Source organism: Mus musculus, chromosome 1 (genome assembly GCF_000001635.26).
Source record: "Mus musculus strain C57BL/6J chromosome 1, GRCm38.p6 C57BL/6J".
Classification (NCBI taxonomy): Eukaryota; Metazoa; Chordata; class Mammalia; order Rodentia; family Muridae; genus Mus; species Mus musculus.
Genome location: NC_000067.6, coordinates 151016330 through 151037162, shown reverse-complemented (window position 1 = coordinate 151037162; position 20833 = coordinate 151016330).

Sequence of the window (20833 nt, the reverse complement as noted above, 5' to 3'; positions counted from 1 at the left end):
CGTCTGAGATGCTATTATTACTAGATCCAGGCCAGACCGTGATCCAGGCTCACTAACAGAATGCGTGCTCTTCAGTTTTTCATCGGAGAGTTTCAATCTTGAACTTTTTTGTTTGTTTGTTTGCAATACAATTTCAGTTACTGTACGTAGAGAACAGAAGGCCTGAAAGGGACCGGGTGGCCTCAACTTAACTCAGCACCATCCGCTTGACAACCACTTTCGGCTTCTAGAAATTCTCACAAATGGTTTCGTAGATTCAGGCCTTGATCCAGCCACCGTTCCAGGAAAAAACAAATAACCTACGTGAAGCTTAAGTGCGGCTTTTTCAGCACAGGCCCTAAGATAGGGCTTGCGTTAGGGAAACAGAAGTGCGGAAAGACAATTAGCATTTCCTGCCTTTTGGCAGAACAACTCAGTTTGTAGAATAAAGCCCTGGAAGAGGAAAACAAGCCTCTTTGACCCCAACTGAACTTCCTCGTGCAATTCTCCCCATGGGGAGGAGAGTCAACTGGCAACTTCTCTGTAATAGTGGAAGGCCGTGAGCACGAGGCTCCTAGCATTTGGTGGAAAGAGCAGGTGTGCACACCCACGCTGTGGGAAGGTCATACGTGCTGAGAGGCATCCAGTGGCCTTGCCATCCCCAAAGAGTCTTCCTCTATTACATAACATTTTAACAAGGCCTCAGTGAGGACCCAAATAGCATTTCATTTGCCTGCCAAGGATCCATCGCTAGGATACCGTCCATCCCATTGCTTCCAGCAGAGTAAATGACAGTTAGTTAGCAGTTTCCACCAGCCGGTTGAGGCAGCCCACCGAAAGCCTAAGACCCTCAACCATTCCCAAGTCAAGTCCTTTGCTGTGACTTGCTCGAAAGTCTTCACTCAGCTTAACTGTCCCGCTTCTTGCCTTTCCCCTTATCTGGTTCACACTGGCCAAGGACCGGGGTAGGGGCTAGGGTACTGGAAAAAAAGAAAAAAGAAAAAGTGCTAGATGAGACATAACTGCAAGCAAGACAGGAGTCTATAGGACTTGTTACTTAAAAAAAAAATATTCCTTATGGATCAGAATAGTGAAATCAATGTTACAAGCCAAGCTGTCAAATTCAGTTTCTCACCTAAGGCTACACTGACACACTGAGTGCTGCATAGATGTCCCAGACTCCATCTTCCTTGCTGATTGGGTTCAAATTGGTCTCCTGTCCCACCCCTGGGCTTAGCTATCAAATGGAAACCCTTCCCTGTATACACTGCTCTCTGCCGTCCCTCCTAGGCTGCCATCCTGAATTCCAACTAACTCGTTTCAGTTCACTGGCTCTTTGCTCCTGACTGTAGCTTACATGCCAACTTTATCTTCTTTATTTCCTATTTCCTAAGCTTGGTGGCTGAGTCGGAACCCTCTGCCACATATTCACTTCAAAGCTACTCAGTCTTGCCTTAATACTCTCCCACATGGAATTAGAGAGGCCGCTCTTCACAGTGAGCTCTTGGCACAGGGCTTGTCACACAGAACAGTCTAACGACTGGTTCACTGCGCTACCTCGGCTCTTCGCACTCCGTCTGAGCCACGGGTTTCACTTGCTCTCTGCTCTGACCCTGGGTATCCAGCTTGCTCCACAGATTTCCTTCCTAAGTGTTCTTGGTCCTGGAATTCTAGCCATACCCAAGCCCTTATTCACTTCATCCAACAGAGGAGTCCACACCTCTACCTGCCAACTAGATGGCCATGACTGGACAGTGAACCCCACATCCCATTACCCTGGATTCTTTTAAACAGGCTGATATTCCCTTGTACCAGATCTTCCTTAGGAAAGTTGGCTCTGCCACAGCAGTGCTTTTGACATTTATTCTGGACTGTCTCCCTTTAGCTAACGTGTCCACACTCACCCCACCCCCACTCCCCATTTCTTATTTTCAGTTTGACTTTTCCAGGTACCATTCTAATCTAATCCCTCGAACCTGGCTTATTTCTGGTCTCTGATTGCTGATTTTTGGCGCCCTCTTGTGGATGTTGGCGGGAGTTTTCCCTTTCTATGAATCCTGCCCAAGTCAGTGCTGTCCCACCTCATTTTTCTTTTTTCATTAATTAATTTATTTATTCACTTTACATCTCGATTGCACCCCTATTCTTATAAGTTCCTCCCCCACTATCCCCTCCCCTCCTCCTCAGAGAAGTTTCTGAGTATTACAAATAAAGCCGCTATGAACATAGTTGAGCAAGTGTCCCTGTGGTGTAGGGTGGCATCTTTTGGGTATATGCCCAGGAGAGGTATAGCTAGGTCTTGGGGGTAGAACTTTTCCAAATTTTCCAAGAAACTGCCAAATTGATTTCCAAAGTGGTTGTGCCAGTTTGCACTCCCATCGGCAATGGAGAAGTGTTCCCTTTGCCCCACATTCTCGCCAGCATGTGCTGTCGCTTGAGTTTTTGATCCTAGGTGTTCTGATGGTATAAGATAGGATCTTATAGTCATTTCATTTGCATTTCCCTGATAACTAAGGACATTGAACTATTCTTTAAGTGTTTCTTGGCCATTAGAGATTCCTCTGTTGAGAATTCTCTAACTTTAGACTCTACCTTTAAAGTTGGGTTATTTGGTTTGTTGATGTTTAATTTCTTGAATTCTTTATATATTTTGGATATTAGTCCTCTGTCAGATGTAGAGTTGGTGAAGGTCTTTTTCATTCTGTAGGCTGCTGTTTTGTCCTATTGATGGTGTCCTTTGCCTTACAGAAGCTTTTCAGTTTCATGAGGTTAGTTTTTGTAAAGTCTTTAATCAAGATATATATATAAAATGAAGGTATCCATCTTTAGGATTAAACTTCATATATATATATATATATATGGTATATTCTTAGTTTCAGATAGTAAAATTATAAATATGTTCTTCTACAGTGTAAACATTTATTATTTAAAGCTTGGTGTTATTTGCCTTTCAAGCATATACAAAGGTAGAAAAATTATTTAGCCAGTTCCTATCCATCGCCAATTTTATTCTATCTAAACTCTCTTCACCTCTCTGAATTGTCAATATGGTATTTTGAATCCAACTCCAGACTTTGTATTACTGTGTTGGTAAATGTTTTAACATGTATTTTAGCAGATGCCCTCAGTTTCAGTAAAAAAAAAAAAGTACATAATTTCAATATTATCATCTCACAAAAAATCATGATAAATTCATAATATCTTAAAATATCCATGTCTTAGTCAGGGTTTCTATTCCTGCACAAACATCATGACCAAGAAACAAGTTGGGGAGGAAAGGGTTTATTCAGCTTACACTTTCCACACTGCTGTTATCACCAAAGAAAGTCAGGACTGGAACTCAAGCAGGTCAGAAAGCAGGAGCTGATGCAGAGGCCATGGAGGGATGTTCTTTACTGGCTTGCTTTCCCTGGCTTGCTCAGCCTGCTCTCTTATAGAACCAAGACTACCAGCCCAGAGATGGTCCCACCCACAAGGGGCCTTTCCCCCTTGATCACTAATTGAGAAAATGCCTTACAGTTGGATCTCATGGAGGCATTTCCTCAACTGAAGCTCCTTTCTCTGTGATAACTCCAGCTGTGTCAAGTTGACACAAAACTAGCCAGTACAATCCATTTGTCATAGGTAGCTTCAGTTGGCAAGTTGACACATCTGGAAAGAGGAACCATCAACAGAAGATTGCCTTTTCTTGACTGGCCTGTAGACATACTATGGGGACATTTTCTAATACTTATTTAACATAGGAGGGCCCAGCTACTATGGTCTTTACCTTTCTTAGGTAGGCAGGTGATTCCCAGATTGCATGAGAAGGTGTCTGAGTAAGCCAGAGGAAGCAAGCCAGTAAGCAGTGTTCTTCTCTAATCTCTGCTTCAGTTTCTGACCTGGCTCTCTGATATCCACAGCACCCTGCACCAGAACAGCGTATACAGTTTGCTGCACTGTCCCTGTTCCAGTCTAAGAATTATGCAGAGCGTTCCTCATGCAGTGAGTGCTCCACACCGGAACCATTACTTTTAAAAATGAAGGTGGGTTTTTATCAAAGGAAGCTTTTGGGTGGGCGAGGAGGGAAACAAGATAAAGAAAGAGGCATAAGGCTGAAGCCAGGGAGGACTCCCAGGCTGAAAGTCGGACAGGATTCCAGAAAAGTCAGGAAGGACTCCAGGAAGCTGATTTTGTTATGGGATTCAGAGCTTAAAGACCAATAAATCCACCGTCAGGATTAAACTTCATTTCTGGGGGCTGGATTGCTTCAGATGAAATTTAAGCTAGCTATTGGCGATATAATGATCATGTATTTGTGTATTTTATAGTCTGCTAACTTGTGTAGTGGCTTTGAAATCTTGATACTTATATTAGAATTTTATGTAAGCAACATTTCTTTTCTAAAAGAAGTTTTTATAAACCAATCATGAAGTTTTCTTTTTCTTTTTTTCTCCACTAAACACATGCTGCTGGACTTTTTATTTATTTATTTATTTATTTTAGATTTCTCTTAAAAGTCGATTTAGGATCACACTTCTTTGAGGAACCTATTAGGCAAACTTGTATTAACATATTAACTTTTTTTATTACTTTTGAAAAGTGTATACATGTGTACAGTGAGACTGATCACCTTACTCCTGCTCTTTCAACTCCACCGTAGCCATCTCAACACGATAGCCTCCCAATTCCATGCCTTCTATTGTTTTTCTATGATGGTAAGTGCAGTTAGCGCTGCTGGTCCACACATGGGTGTGGGGCCATCCACTGGAGTGTGGAAATCTAATCAGTCGTTTATATCACATCGTGCAAGGCACAGAAGACAGGACTCTGGTAAGCGGCTACTAGGGGGCGGAGTCCTTAGATTAAGTTAAAATGTAAGGACTTCTGTGTGATATGAAGCTGAACTTTCTGCAGCTCTGTTGAAATGGAAAAGATTTGCCTTCAAAAGGACTTTCGAAGAAACAGATGGGGAAAATCCTAACCATCCAGTTTGTAAGAATCCTTTCGCTGTTTATTTTCCATGGGCAGAAATTCTTTTTTTTTTCTCTCTACCTAAAAACATATCAGTGCTCAAAGTATGAATGGCTACTCTGTAAATTCAGCTAGCCCATGTCAATCTATAAGGTAGTTGCAAAACAGACCAATCATAAGCCTTGTGACATACACAGCAATTCTGTCTATGAAGTAGCAATGCACGTGCTCTAATAATTCCCGATCATTACTATTGATTCGGCGGTCCTTTGGTTTCTCTCCGAAATTCTCAGATGGCAAATTAGACCCTGGAACTTCATGTCTGTCTCTCTGAGCACAATGCCCACTCCGTTCCCCGGTCCACAGGATTCTCTTTGGTTTTAAAATATGTGTTGATTCAGAACGATGAGATTAGATTACTCCGTGAGTAACGGTGATCACTGCCAAACATAATGACCTGGTTTCTATTCCTGGGACTCATGTGGTAGAAGGAGAGAACTGGTTCCTGCCATTTGTCCTCTGACCTCCCGTGTGTGCTGTGGTACACACACACAAGCACACGTCCATGTGCATGCATGGGTGCATTAAATACATGTTAAAAAAGGAATTTAAAAAACCATATAGATTTGTTAGTTTTCAAGTGTTGCAGTGTGAACCGATTTACAGAACATTGTCGAGGAGCTTGGAGTCTGTGCTAACGTGGCAGGGAGTCCCCAGTCACGGCATATCAGAAAGCTTATTACAACTCCCGTTCTTCCATCCTGTAATTACTATCATTTCTCCATCTCTACCCATCCTCGTTTTTACATTACTAATATACATTATAGGTTTGCCAATGATATAATGCAGAAGTTAGGTTGGAATTTAGACATACTTGAAGCATGTGTGTATACTTGTGGCTTTGAAGTTCTTTCTTCTATTACAAAGGAAATAAACTGCAGAGCGGCATATAGCTTCTGGCAAGAACAGCATTTCAGCTTTATTCTTGGAAAAGGAATCCCCCCCCCCGTGTCTGGTACAAATTATGACTCTTAACACTGAGTTTATTTTTATAGAAAGCTCAATTTATCTTAGAAACTACCACGAACAACCATTTAAGCGAAGGCCAAACGTTAATGCGGGGTTTGATGGTGTGTACTCCATTGCCCTAGCTTTCAGTAAAATTTTGTATAATGCATTGCATAATGCTTCCCTTAGATATATTGAGGTATAATTGACAAAACTATATTTATTTAAGATGAGTGTGGTGTGATGTCTTCCATTCGTATGTATTTGAAATGACCACCATGATAGATAAATGTATCAATAACTTCCTATAATTTCCTTCCTTACCTCTCTTTTTCCTTTTTCCCTTCCCACTGTCCCTCTTTTATCTCCTCTCTTCTCCTCTATGTTCTCCTGTCTCACACCTCCTTGCCTCCCTCCTTCCTGCCCACTTTCCCTTCTATTTAATATCATTACTGATCATTGTGGAAAGATAATGGGAACTTCTGGCCCAACAGATGCTATATTTTCGAGATAACCAAGAGGTTTCACACTGACTTTGTGAATTAACGATAGATTGTATCAATTCATTGTTGATATAATCCATTTTTTTTTTACTCTGTGTACTGGCTGGTTTTGTGTGTCAACTTGACACAAGCTGGAGTTATCACAGAGAAAGGAGCCTCCCTTGAGGAAATGCCTCCATGAGATCCAGCTGTAAGGCATTTTCTCAATTAGTGATCAAGGGTGGGAGGGCCCATTGTGGGTGGGACCATCCCTGGACTGGTTGTCCTGGGTTCTATAAGAAAGCAAGCCAGTAAGTAACATCCCTCTATGACCTCTACATCAGCTCCTGCTTCCTGACCTGCTTGAGTTCCAGTCCTGACTTCCATTGGTGATGAACAGCAATGTAGAAGTGTAAGCTGAATAAACCCTTTCCTCCCCAACTTGCTTCTTGGTTATGATGTGTGTATAGGAATAGAAACCCTGACTAAGACAATCTGATATATATATCTGCCTCCCAAATGCTAGGGTTAAAGGCATGTGCCACCACCACCCGGCTCTGCTTTATATCTGACTAAGTCATACAAATGTATAATTTTATATTCTAATTCTCCACCACTTCTTTCTATTGACCACTGAGTATCTAAAACTTCTACAGCCACCTGGGACAAAAAGAAGTGGGCAAACAAAAGCAAAACAACCCCGAGTCACCTTGATATGAACTCTGTGTACACTCTCCCCATTAGTGACACATCTACTAGTTCAGTGTCTAGGACATGGAAGGAGTCCATATCAATATCAAACAGTGAACATCTAGATTCATGACTGGGACATCAAACTGAGGGGTTTAACAGTTAACACAAGCTGTTGCTGACAGCGGGAAGTTGAGCATTGATGGGGAGCCTAGAATTCATTCTCTTGACCAGCAAGAATTCATATCATCCAACAATCTCCAGCACCATCTCAAATACCATTATCTATATTTAGTCTGTGTAGACTATACAGTAACCAGCCTCACTTTTCAAATTTTACTTTAAAAAGCACTTTAGAAATGATTTCAGAATTCCTAAGCAATTCACAAGTGATCAGATGATTGGCTCTCAAGGTCATTGCATGAGCATAGCGGGCTGAGAGTTATACTCAGTCTGCTCTCTTCTGCCGCACAACAGTGTACGGCAGTGTGTCTATGTAGGGCTGTAACAAGGTGGTTCTTAAACTGTAGTAGAATATGAATTGCTCTCTATTACAAAGCAATTTTTACTTTTGGTAGGTTTAGGTAAACGCTAGAACCTTTGTTTTATGAAACGATACAGAAAAATCATTTTTTAAAAATAGCCAGCTAATCACTTTTTGCTTTATACACTATTTTTAAATCCAGGGAAATTTGTGGACCCACGGACAATAAAATTCCATTTAACAATAGCAAGGTGTGGGGAAGGTCGGTAGGATAAGTCGAGGGCAGTAGTAAGGGGGAGAGAAGCAGTTTTATCCTAGTCATAAGGTTTCTGACAGTGGGTCATCTGGGTACAGAGAGAGGTTACTAATATACTGGTATCAACCCAGCTCTTTGGGAATGGTCAAGATCTCCTGTGTGAAATATTAAAAGAGCAATCCACGCTATGTCGGCAGGTCACCTGCGGGCTGGCTGGCCTGTACTTAGCAGACTCTCTGACCCAGACCTCCTAAATCTCTCCACCCAGCTCTCTTAAGTTCCCATTGTCAGGTTGTTGCCATGCCAGCCCCATGCTTCCAAATTTCGATGGCCTTTTGGGGTGTACTTCTTGCATACCCATGCTTTGCTGCTGTACCTTTCTCTCTGGAACCCCGGTTGAGATGCTGGGTTCCAGAAAACAACACACAAACTTTGTTTAGAATCAACAGTTAATTGCTGGGCGCAACAACTAGCACCCTAATGTTGTAAGCCATTCTAAACATAACCCCTCCAGTGTCAAATCCTGGTGAACCTGTTATCTAAACCGGGGGGGCTTCTTATTAGCTACATCTTGTCCTCAAAGCTCCCCCCCCATCCAAAAGCCAGTATCTTTCTTCTCCTTCCCGTCTTCCTCTCTCCAACCCGGAAGTCCTGCCTACTCCTCACCCAGTTATTGGTCCCCTGAAATCTTTATTCATTAGGGGAAAGTTCTGCCATAAAGACCCATGGGTTTGATATATCAAGTTTAGGAGAGAGGTCCCATGGAACATTCTGAGAATGCCCTCACACTGTGAACAGATTAAAAGGGAGGTGAAGTGATTTGTACAGATCCACAAACTTCCACGTGGCTTGGGCTGCTCCATGCTCTTCACAAATTATATCTTCCTCTTTAAAATGAGACCCCTATATCTATTGAGTCTTACCAGGTTTCTCCATTTTCTTTAACTATTTTGTCAGTTTCACTCATGTGTGTAAGCCTGCCTGGCACATGTTCTCTCTAGAAGGAAAAGAAAGTCATGCATACAAAAAGAAAATCTTTTATGCAGGCAACAGGCACAGACATACATATATTCATACACACACACACACACACACACACATACACACACACATATTCTGGTCAGGCCCGACCACCTGTTTCATCAGCTCCACAAGTGTTCATGCATACTTACACACACGTACCTATATGTACATACATATAGACAAAAAACACATACATATATGCATTTGGATGGATGGGGCAGAGCCCCTCAAGCCACCACCTTATTTTTCCGGCTTTTTTTTTTTTTCTTAGACAAAAGTTCTTTAGAAAATCACCTCATAGATAAAATATTACATAAAAGGGGAGTTACAGAAGAGTGTTGATGTTAGGTTCAAAGCAGTGTTTCATTCTATAAGCTCATTATAAATTCAAAGCAATGGTGTCACATGGCCTCACTTTATCATAGTCCTCACCTGTGGCTTTGTCCTTGGATCTGACCTAGAATGAATGTTTTTCCTTGATCACAAATTTGCCTTAAGCCTATTTTCTTATCATAGTGCAATTATCCCACAGCACCTGAAGGCTTACAGAACTCTAGTTGCAACTTTCATACTATGGAGGGCCCAATTTACTTGTATAAATTTAGGAATTCTATAGAATCATCATTAGGAATTATGAATTCATCAGTTTGTCGACATAGTGTTACTACAAGAAACTACATCTTCATCGACCTGCAGAATATCTGTCCAATAGGGTAACTAATGCCCAGGAATCATTAGACTATATAATAACGACAGGAAAGACGTAACAACAAGAAGAAGCAATCCTGAGACCGTGCCTCGGAGCTCACCCGTCACAGGCCATCTCCAGAACTCACTTGCTGTATAGTCTTTCCCAGATGGCTCTTGACAAATGGTCACACTCACCCCACTTCAGGCTCTTGTTCTATCCAATTTCTGCTCACTCCCTTCTTACTCCCAACCAGTCCCCTTGCCCTTCATGTCTTTTTTGGTGCAGGTCTTGTGCAGACAACCACGGTTGCGGTGTGTTCATGGTTGTCCTGGCTGTGCTATTCCCAGAATACCTCGTTTCATAGCCCCCTCCCCATCCTCTGATTCTTAGGATACCTCTGCTCCTTCTTCCACTGTGGTATCTTGGGTTTGCAGGTGTGTGTTATAACTGTCCTGTGTAGGACTGAGAACTCAACAGTCGCTGATTTTAGCACTTTGACCAATTACACATTTCTGCATTACCTGTCACCTCTTGTAAAAAGAATCATCTTTAATCAAGGCTGAGAACAGAAGTAATCTATGGGTCTAAACAATGCATATTTAGAAGGCAGTTTGGCCACATGTCGATTCATCAAAACATCTGTAGTAATAGTGCTCTCCCACCAGACACACACACACACACACACGTATATGTAATATTTATAAGAACATATATATTATATATAAAAATATATTCTTTAGTAATAAAATATTTGAATGATAAATATTTCAATTAAAAAGCAACTTGTGCGCACATTGTGATTCTACATTTATAAATTAAAAACTACCTTAATATGTTCAGTAAATAAACATTAAGACCCTGCTATGCATATAACAGACTTATAGATATTGATATGTGTAAATGTGTGTGCACTCATGCACATGTATATAGTTGTTAAAAATTCTAACGTTATTTATAGTTTACAATTTCCAAAGAAAACATATTAACTTTCTTTTATAAAATAAACTTTATTATAAAAAAAGACCTTGCAATTAAATAAAAAAAAAAGTGGCATACCAAAGTCAACCAGAACTAAAGTCTTTACAACTTAAGCAACATATGGTTAGAACTGGCATTCAAAATCCTGAGCATATATGTATATATGTAGGTACAGCATAAAATGAAGAAAAAGAACAAGAAAGGGTAAATATTAGGGAAGAGTGAGTACCGAATGCAGGGAATGCTCTCTCTCTCTCTCTCTCCCCTCCCCCCCCCCAATTTGGTGGTCGATATGGGCATAAAACACTTTTGCTACTGAGAGGGTAAAATTTAACATGAAGGTTTTCACGGCTTCCTCTTCAAATGCAGTCATAGGCTTACTGCTCCAGTAAGCACATGGGTGGCCACCAGTGGATCAGCTTCAGAGCCAGTCAGAAAGTGTCATATCACTCACGGCTCTCAAAGCCATGTCACTATTGTACCAGTAGTCAGATCTCGTCTGGCAGGTGGGTATTGTAGCCTTCAGGTCTCACAGCTGGGAAAGGCCATAGATGAATTTTCTCTAGCAGACAGTATAGAACCATCGGCTACCATGAATGCTAACTAATAGAGAGGAAGCGTCCAGATTGGTTCCCGTCTGACTTCTCTGTGCCCTGTGTATGCTGTTCTTGTGAAAGGCTCTTACCATCTAGCTTCTCAGGCAAGAAGAGTAAGGGCAGAGCCTGTTTTATTTGGGAAGCTTCTGGGAGCTCCCTGGTCAACAACTCCCTATATTCCAGCATTTATACTAAAAACTACTTAGAGCAGTGACTAGGTATCCCCTGAGAAAGCGCTAGAGATGCTATTTGACTCAATACTGGATAGATCAGGCACTGGAATGGAGAGGGATTGTACGGGCCTAGCGTTTCCCTCTTGTCCACATCTCCCTATGATTCTAAGATTCTAATGCACTCTTTGAGAACCGATAGCCACACTGTCAGGTTAGTGGCTGATCACTTGACATGGGATGACAGCCCAGAGCTTGCTCCAGGAGGGGGTGTCTCATCCTCTCCGCTTCCCCAGAGAGCTAGCACGAGTTTAGCAATATGAAAGCTTCCTGCCCGTTTTTAGTTTAAAACAGGGCACATAGGCTGCTTAAGTAAACAGGGAGCATTTGAACTAAATTTAATCGGGATGTTGTGGTGGATTGTTCTCTCCGGTTGACAGTCTTGCGTCTCTCCGCTTCGACTTTCCTCCATAACAGGAAGTGGAAGTTCTGAAGCACCGCAGAGGCTGCTCTTGGTATTTCCGGGCTCGCTGAGACCAGAGAAAGGCGGAAGAGACAAATCCTTCTTGTTAGATAACATTCCGGGTTGATTTCTAAACCAGAGTGCACAGGATCAAAGGTCTCCTAGGTACAGATCGGCATCCCAAACTTTGATGCTTATCTAAGCAAACCACTTTCAACTTTCCTCAACCGGTTTTAGTGGGCAGGTACCTGAGATAAGAGAAAGTCTGTTCTGAGGAATGAGGGCAGGGCTCCCACCTAGAGGCTGAAAGTCCCGACATTGCAGTCTGTGGTCACCTGGTTACCTTTTCTCTTTTTCATGACAGAGGTAATCAAAACCTCTAATAACTTGCAGACGAGGGCTTAGAAACTGCAGTGGGCATGGAGAAAACCCTTTCACTCAAGGGTTCTCCCAGTGCAGCAAAACAAACAAACAAAACAGCACCAATACCCTGCCCCCCAAAAGATCTTCTAGGATTTCTTTCAAGAATTTTACCAGAAGCTGAGGCTAAGTGACCGCCCCCGCCGGTTCTATGACATCTAAACCAAGGGAAAGCACACCGAGTTAGAACAGTCACAGCGTTCTATTTCTATTTCCTAGACTTTTGGATGGGAGCCTGGCTTTTAATGGCCGAGCCATCTTTCCAGCCCCGTGTTTCCTAGATTTTATGTTTTAGGTTATCTTTTTCCTTTCTCTTATTTGTTTCTATAGGGGAAAAATGTTTTCACGAGAAGAAATTTAGATTACTTTGAAAACAATGAAGCTTCTGAAATTTGTGAATTAGACATGAGGGTTTGTTGAGTAATGGGGAAACTGAGGAAGCCCACTCATCCGAAAAGGAAGCAAGAGTTTTCAGTTCTTACTGACACTTGCATGGTACGTCATCCATTGCCGCAGCCAAGCAAAGTAAACCTGATAGATTGGGTGTACTTTAGATTGAGTTTTCCCTCTGGGTCCGTTATGGAGCACTTAAAGAAAACTTAAAGCGTAACTGTATGGCTTTCCCCTTCCTTCCTTCCAGCTCCTCCTATATGCCACCCCCAACTCCCTCTCAAATTGATGGTGTCTTTTCCTATAATAATTATTGTTACACACGCACACACACCCGCACGCACATGCACACGCACGCACACAGACGCACAAGTAGAAATAAGGAACCCAGGGCTTTGCAACCTTAGACCACTGTGGAGGTTTGCAGAATGTATCTCAACACATAGCCAGTTTAATTTGGTCTGAGAAAACCAGACACGTGACATCTTACAGTTCACTCTTTAGGTTTTCTTTTTTTTTTTTTTTTTTTTTAATTTTTTTTTCCATTTTTTATTAGGTATTTCGCTCATTTACATTTGCAATGCTATACCAAAAGTCCCCCATAGCCACCCACCCCCTCTCCCCTACCCACCCACTCCCCTTTTATGGCCCTGGCGTTCCCCTGTACTGGGGCATATAAAGTTTGCGTGTCCAATGGGCCTCTCTTTCCAGTGATGGCCGACTAGGCCATCTTTTGATGCATATGCAGCTAGAGTCAAGAGCTCCGGGGTACTGGTTAGTTCATAATGTTGTTCCACCTATAGGGTTGCAGATCCCTTTAGCTTCTTTGGTACTTTCTCTAGCTCCTTCATTGGGGGCCATGTGATCCATCCAATAGCCGACTGTGAGCATCCACTTCTATGTTTGCTAGGCCCAGGCATACTCTGACAAGAGACAGCTGCAGGGTAGAGAGGCTAACACCGGCTTCACAGCCAACAGTGCTGTCTGCGTCACACAGACTCTTTCAGCATCAGGTCCTGCCGAAGAAGCCCAGTGTACACCACCCCATGGGTTAAAACTTTTCGTTTGAACACAGAGACTTGACTCCTGGAGTGTTTCTTACTTTCATGTGCTTACACACCACCTACCTCTGACTGTTTCTTTCTTCACAACTCATAGCAGGCAATACTCACTCTCTTTATACAGAATCTCACAATTTCTTGTCATTTCTGTCATTTGCAGTGACCAGACTGATCCTATCAGCACATGAATCACACCCCTGTCAAGCCTCTGCTTAAAAATAGGGATTCTTATCCCACTATGGATTCCTCTTTCATTCCGAAGAAAAGCACAAATCCTTGAGGGAGCCCCAGGACCTGCTCTGTCCTCCTGGCCAATGTGATTCCTCCTTTCTGATCTTGGTACAGAAAAGTCTTGAAGGACCGCTCAGTGGGCTTAGCCTCTCCCCTCCCTGATGCCCGCAAGCTGCACTTACTCTAAAGACTCTTGTGCGTTTCCTGGCCACTCATTTAAAACGATAGCATCTTCATCATACCTCACTGCCTTGTTCTATCTTCCTAGTTCTCTGTCCCACACACGGAATTTATTTATCTCACACATTTTATCCGTCTCCTGCCCTAGGATATGAGCTCCACGAAAAAAAAAATCCTGCTTTTTAAAAGAGTTAATTAATTAGCTATTTTTTTTTTAAAATTTTTGGGTTTTTTATTGTTTTTTGTTTTCTTACAGTCTTGCATTTTATTTTGGTGCTTACAAACAATGCCTGGCTCAAGGTGAGAGCAGTAAATATTTGCAGCATTGATTGTCTCTCACATTGTTTCTTTAAATCCCTTGGGGCTGTATCTTGTTTGTTTGCGTTCCTAGGACGGAACACAGTGCCTGGCAGTCGTTTTTAATAGATGTTTGGTGTATGAGTGAATGCTGATGGACCTTTCAGAGGACTCAAGCAAGTTACTGAGCATATAAACACAGGGTGGCTAAGCTCTTTCTCATCTGATTTTAAGTCTGTTCTACTGAACATGTTCTCATTAAAAGCATCTTGGTTACTTTTCATATTATTCTCGTTGAGTTCACTTTTGCACAGTACTGTTTGAATGTTTAAAGCTGTGCATTTGAAAATGTTCTTATTAAACCACACCAGAGAACTCTTATCCGGATGACTACCCAGTCACCTAAAAATGAAATGCATTTAGACTTGTACAAAAACTTTTATTTCTATATATATGAGATTTAAAACATTATGGTATAGGATCTGTCTTTAGTATAGACTGGCAATAAATTGTTATTTTAGTAAAACAAAGGATAATCTTACCCAGTCATTTTTTTTTTTGCTGCAAAGAGCAGCTAAAGTATTAAAAATCTCAAATATCATGTAATTTTAGTGACTATAGTCTTCATCTTTACATTACTTATTTAGGTATCTTTGTGCTATATCAGTGGTTCTCAACCTGTGGGTCATGACCCCTTTGGGGGGGGGTCGCATATCAGATATCTTACATATCAGATGTTTATATTACAATTCATAACAGTGGCAAAATCACAGTTATGAAGTAGTAACAAAATAACATATGGTTGGAGCTCATCACAGCATGAGAAACAGGGTCACAGGGTCACAGGGTCAGGAAGGGTGAGACTCTCTATAGACTTTCCTCTCTGTATTCCTTGGCCTAACCTCCCTGATCTTCTTTCTACCTTCCTACCCTTCTGTATCCACAATTTTAGTATCAACTCCTAATATTTGATTTTTTTTAAAGAAACCATAGAAGTTGAAGTGGAGCGATACAATGCTGTTCTTACAAGCTTCTTTCACTTAGTGTGATATCCTCTAGTTCCAGGATCCAGGGCCTTATTTATAAGGTTGAATTTTCTTTTTAAAGGTTAAATAATATTCCATGGGATAGATCAACCACTTTCCCACAAACAGACACTATTTTCTTGTCTTGGTTATTTGATATAACTGCGAGTTGTATCAACAAGCGAGTTGAGTTTAATCTTCAGGATGAAGATGCGTGTTTGTTGAGCATACATCCAGAAGAAGGGTTATTGAATCGTATGATAGTTTAATCCCTAATTTTTGGAGGAGTCTCCATGCTGTTAAAAAATGTTTACTATCCACATTACTTTCCATAGTGACTACCAATCTACATTTGTATCCACAGTGAATGTGGGTTTCATATTCTTCACACACTTGCCAACTTTGGTTCTCCATCATCTCTGTCTGCCTGATAGTAGCTATTGAGCATGAAGTGGTTTTAACTTGCATTTCCCTTCATATCCGAGATGAGAGTTCTCCCTTCCTCCAGCCCAGTCTCAGTTGACAATGAAGAAGCACCACTTGCCCCGAATAAGGACTTAACAGCCACTCACATTTAAAATGTTGTGACTGCCTATATTCATCACATCTTCTCCAGCCTGACTCTCCAACTGCTGTCTTGCAACCACAATTAATCACAAGGTAAGGCCGGTTTTGACTCATTCTAAAGCCTTGAATAATGTCTCCCTACTCAAATCTAAAGCAATGGCCGACTGCGTACCTTCTCCCTTTCCCAACCTCCCATTCCTCCCTTTATTGACTCCCTTGTCATCCTGCTAAAGGAAGATTTTTATATACAAGAAAGACAAATGAAGCTTATAAAAACCGGGAAGACTGGACTGGCAGTGTGGCTCAGTGCTAAAGTGTGTGCTTAGCACGAAGGCCCCACGTTAAATCCTTTGAAACCAGCAAACAAAACAACGATGGGTTTTACTCTCTGAGGTTTGATTATATTAACCATAAATGTTAGTAGTTCCAAGAGCTTGTCATGTAAAATGCCTAAACTGGTTTTTAAGACTGAGGCATTGTTGTGGGATGATGGGAAAGATCAGATTCTGTATTCTGGTACAGCTAATTAAATTAACCCAGAGCAATCCAGCATGGGTGAGCTACAGAAGGAACACGCCCTGAGTCTGAGGGTGTGTTCCTGCCAGTGCTCTGCATAGTACTTTACGAATAGATTACTTCTTTAAAAAAATCGATTTATTTATTTTATGTATATGAGTACACTGTAGGTGTCTTCAGACAGCAGAAGAGGGCATCAGATCCCATTACAGATGGTTTGGAGCCACCATAGGGTTGCTGGGAATTGATTTCAGAACATCTGAAAGAACAGTCAGTGCTTTTAACCACTGAGCCATCTCTCCAGCCCCCAGGAATGTATTACTTTGTGCATTGTATCCTGAGAGTTGTCTGGAGGTCAGAGGATGGATCTAATGGAGCTCCTTGGGCGGAATGTATTCCTTGGATAAGCACACTCACTGTCCTCCCCCGCCCTCAGGGCCGGGGATTGAACCCAGATCTGTGCATATTAGGCAAGCTTTGAGCAAGCATCCCAGCCCTGGCTAAGGAACTCCTTCCCAAGTAAGATGAGGTTTCTCTAAAGTCAAACAATAATCGTGTCTATGTCTCCTTCTTCTACCACATGGCTTCATACATCTGTATTGAGAAAAAGAAAAAGGAAAGCAAGTAAAAAAAAAGTGTTCAGTATGTAGAAGTTTTGACTCCTAGAAAACTGTACTGTGGAAATTCTGCAAAGAGAATTATTTTTCCCTTTGAATTTTTCTTGTTTTTTTTCTTTTAATTTGAAATTAGATGAATTTATCACATTCATTTATTTTTTTGACTTATGAAAATATTGATAAAAATTTGAAGGGCAAATCAGAATTACCCACAATTTTATCTCTTTCATGTCTTGGGTCTGTGAGTTTAGATCACTCATGTGGCCCACAGTAGTCATGAATTAAGTGAAAATAGTGGCAAATGGACTTTGCATTGATGAGCATTGCATTAACAAGGCGTGAAAAAGCTCACACTGGCAAGGCCTCTCCTTCCAAGTCCAGCTTTGTTGTTTATTCTATTGTTGGCAGGAAGCCCACAGGGAGAGTGCAACTTCTGTGCACAAAGCTAACCAGATAGTCTGGTGCATGTGGTAACATGAATGTTATCTTTCTACCATTAGTAATGATTTGGAATAGGCAGAGACAGAGAAGCCGATATCAATTATTGCTGCCATCTTGAACTCATTGCTAATTCAGCTGTGGGAGAGCCTTCAGAACTTCTGCCAGCTCACCCTCTGCTGCCACACCTGCCTAAGATGAGGTCTACACCCAACCATGCCAGGCTAGGAGAGAACCCACAGAAAAAGACAGATGTCACAGAGGAACCAGAAAGAACCAGTTCATGATGCTAAATAGCATTGCCATTTGTAAGAGATTGGCCATGGTAATTATTTTCCTACCAAGTTTTCTCACATAATTTTCAGAAAATTAAAACCATGACTTGCATGCAAATATAAAATGAACACATGTCAAAGATTGATTCAACTCATTTATTAGACTTGAAGAAATAAGTCAATGCTAAAACTATTCTTAAAAGTATTCAAAGGCTTAGGTATTTTTAAGAAATTTAATGAATGCTGTTAGAATAAGACTGCTGGACTAGATTTTAAAAATATGTTTAATATTTTATTAGACAAGAAGCCATTGTCCTAAGGCATTTTCTGTTGTTCTTATTGAAATACCCTGAGCCAGGCAGCTTACAAAGAGGGAAACATGCTAATCCCACGGTTCTAGGAACCCAAGAGCACGGCTTTGACTCTACTTCACGTCTGGGCAGGCCTTTCTGCTGGGTCGTGACATGGCCAAGGACATCAATCGTAAAGGCAGCGAGATGAGCTTGGGTGTCTCTTCCTCCTTAGAAAGCCTCTCGCAACACCATGGGGCACCCATGTTCATGGCCTCCAGTCCTCACTCCTGCCCACAGCACCCACTTCCAGATACTATTTCCACATGACTTTGAGGGATAAGTTTGAAACATATAATTTGGAGGATGAAATAAAATCATACCAGGCATGAACTTGGGAAGAATTTATTTTACAAACCAAAACAGTGGGCACTGTTATTGAACAGAATTCTGCAAGCTTTGTGATATTGTTTCTCTATCTCAGGATTTGAAGAAGAAGAAGGAGGAGGAGGAGGAGGAGGAAGAGAAGGAGGAGGAGGAGGAGGAAGAAAAGGAGGAGGAGGAGAAGGAGGAGGAGGAGGAAGAGGAGGAGGAGGAGGAGGAAGAGGAGGAGGAGGAAGAGGAGGAGGATGAGGGAGAGGAGGAAGAGAAGGAGGAGGAGGAGGAGGAAGAGGAGGATAGTTTTAGCAAGGACATTGCCCTAGATGGTGCCTCAGCTGCATCTTTAGCCATGTGACATTCAGACAATCTATACTTTTTCCATGGTGATGATTTTATTTTTAAAAGAGCTGTATATTTTTCTAACAGAGGCACTGCACATACATAATCATATGGGAAATAACGTCAAGTATTAGATCAAAATAAGTGGTGTGTAGAGAATGGTAGGTACTTAGATAAATCCTCTGAGATGGAACAACATGGGCCACATTGCATTTACTATTGCTATTGTCAAATCTCTGTGGTAGCCCTGTTCATGTTAGCAAAAGCCGAAGACATCCCAGTGTCTCCTTCAGAGGAGCATGGGCAGACAGCTACTCCATTCTTTCACTAGGCTACCATTAAGCAGTCGAAATGAGTGAACAGCACAATAAAGATTGATATAAATATAGTATTAAGTGAAAAAGACCAAGCTTTAACGGGAAACATAAAGATGACATCATTTTGTAAAGTTAAAACTTATCAACCTTAAACTTCATTTCTAGACATGTATGGAGATGAGTTCAAATCCTGTAAGAGGAATGGAAGAGAGAAACGCAGAATATGGATGATAGAGAGGAATGGAATGGTGCTGACTATATATTGGCATCTCATTATTATTTCTATATGGAAAGCCCTGCAAAATTTAGTGCCAAATAAACCCAACTATTTAATTATACCTACAGATTTCCCTGGCTAATGATTTGGGTAAGGCACATGAGAATTAGTTTGTATTTGCTTTGTGATACCTGTATCCCAATTGGGAAGGCTTGAAGGATGGGATTGACTGAGTCATCTGCAGATGTCTAGAGCTGATGCTGCCAAATGGTGGGATCCACAGTGTGGGTTAGTGTGAACCTCCTCATCATGCTGGCTTCATCCTCAGAAAGGAAGATTTAAAAGGTACAGTATTTTTATAAGGTTGCACAGTGTCACTTTTGCCAAACCCCACTGGTCAGATCCTCCTAGTTTCAAATAGAAGGCACAGAGACCTCACTACTTAGTAGGTGGAAGGCTAATTTCTCAGCACAATAAGAGTGTATGTGATGGCAGCTACCTCTGTGGCTATTCCTAGATATATTTTGTGGCTTGCTATAGTTTGAGTTTTGAGTGTCCCCAGCAAAAGCCCACCTTTTTTTTTTAATTTATTTTTTTATTAGGTATTTTCCTCGTTTACATTTTCAATGCTATCCCCAAAGTCCCCCATACCCACCCCCCCAATCCCCTACCCACCCACTCCCCCTTTTTGGCCCTGGCGTTCCCCTGTACTGGGGCATATAAAGTTTGCAAGTCCAATGGGCCTCTCTTTGCAGTGATGGCCGACTAGGCCATCTTTTGATACATTTGCAGCTAGAGACAAGAGCTCCGGGTTAGTTCATATTGTTGTTCCACCTATAGGGTTGCAGTTCCCTTTAGCTCCTTGGGTAATTTCTCTAGCTCCTCCATTGGGGTCCGTGTGATCCATCCAATAACTGACTATGATCATCCACATCTGTGTTTGCTAGGCCCCGGCATAGTCTCACAAGAGACAGCTATATCTGGGTCCTTTCGATAAAATCTTGCTAGTGTATGCAATAGTGTCAGCGTTTGGAAGCTGATTATGGGATGGATCCCTGCATATGGCAATCACTAGATGGTCCATCCTTTCGTCACAGCTCCAAATTTTGTCTCTGTAACTCCTTTCAAGGGTGTTTTGTTCCCATTTCTAAGAAGGGGCAAAGTGTCCACACTTTGGTCTTCGTTCTTCTTGAATTTCATGCGTTTAGCAAAGTGTATCTTATATTCTTGGGTATCCTAAGTTTCTGGGCTAATCCAGAAACTTAACCCGTCGAACTAACCCGTCGAACACAGACGCCCCTCAACAGAGGAATGGATACAGAAAATGTGGTACATTTACACAATGGAGTACTACTCAGCTATTAAAAAAATGAATTTATGAAATTCCTAGGCAAATGGATGGACCTGGAGGGCATCATCCTGAGTGAGGTAACCCAATCACAAAGGAACTCGCACAATATGTATTCACTGATAAGTGGATATTAGCCCAGAAACTTAGG